Source organism: Salmo trutta, chromosome 39 (assembly GCF_901001165.1).
Source record: "Salmo trutta chromosome 39, fSalTru1.1, whole genome shotgun sequence".
In the NCBI taxonomy this organism is placed as follows: Eukaryota; Metazoa; Chordata; class Actinopteri; order Salmoniformes; family Salmonidae; genus Salmo; species Salmo trutta.
The window spans coordinates 179816-181023 of record NC_042995.1 but is presented as its reverse complement, the minus strand read 5'-3'; the positions used below and the strand labels follow the sequence as shown (position 1 = coordinate 181023).

General features: G+C 41.1%; 1 non-coding gene across 1 annotated transcript; it reads left to right on the top strand.

Moving 5' to 3' along the window:
* The first annotated feature begins 220 nt into the window (after window positions 1-220).
* On the top strand, window positions 221-293 carry trnas-uga (transfer RNA serine (anticodon UGA)). The gene has a single exon. It is a non-coding gene; the product is annotated as a tRNA-Ser (tRNA).
* Window positions 294-1208: the final 915 nt, after the last annotated feature.

The window sequence follows — 1208 nt, the reverse complement described above, 5'->3', positions numbered from 1 at the left end:
TGCCCCAAACTTTGCAACTTTGCTCACAATTTAGGTTAATTATTGCCACTCGTCGATAGAGTGCAGAGTTGAGCAGCTGTTGTCCTTGGGTTTACAGTAGTCTCTGGGTTTACAGTAGTCTCTGGGTTTACAGTAGTCTCTGGGCTTACAGTATTTGTGTTAATACTGTATGTCTAAAGTTTTTTTTTGCACCAGTAGACAACGAGAGTTTATCAAGGTCTTCCCTGTAGCTCAGTTGGTAGAGCATGGTGTTTGAAACGCCAGGGTTGTGGGTTCGATTCCCACGGGGGGCCAGCACAGAAAAAAATGTATGAAATGTATGCATTCACTACTGTAAGTCGCTCTGGATAAGAGCGTCTGCTAAATGACTAAAATGAAAATAGCACTGTAATGTATTTCTTCCTCACCTAATGGCTTTAATATCACACCTAATGGCTGGTTCATGATGTTGCATGAATACAGCTAGAATGTGTCTAAAGTTGTCTCATTCTCTGTAAATTCTCATGTGGAATGTAATCTGTGATGATATATCATGTATATCTCTCAATGAGTGTATACTGTATTCTTTGGGGCAAAGATCTGGTTTGTGGCACTCTCTACCTCTCAATTCAATTCAAAGCCTTTATTGGCATCCATCCATCACTCTCTCTCCCTTTCTTTCTCTCTCTCTCTCTCTCTCTCTCTCTCTCTCTCTCTCTCTCAATTCTATTCTATTTGCATTATTGGCATGACGTACCAATGTACATACTGCCAAAGCTTACTTTGGAGATGTACAATATTAACATAATTAATAATAATAATCAATATTGTCAACGGAACAACAGTAACAACAATAATCAAGGGTCAAAATAACCCTACATTGAACAATACCAATAACAATAATCATAGAGGACATGTGCAGGTTGGTTGGTCTGTCAGACACTGTCCCTCATCTTATGGCAGGCAGCAATGTAGTGCGCTGCCAACACACAGCTCTCTGTGTCCTCTGTTCTATCTGCTCTAAACAGACCTATTGATGATTCAATAGCTCATTGATCTCCCTCAGCGCAAGTCCAGTTCACCTTATCAGATCTGTTCACAAAAGATGAAATGACTGCCCCTCACCCTGTCCTACCTGGCTACAAAAGTGGAACATGAGCTTCAGTGATAAGGGCTAGAAAAGGTCAGGGTAGAGAAGCACTTGTGTCCATTGTGAGTTGGCGCACCTC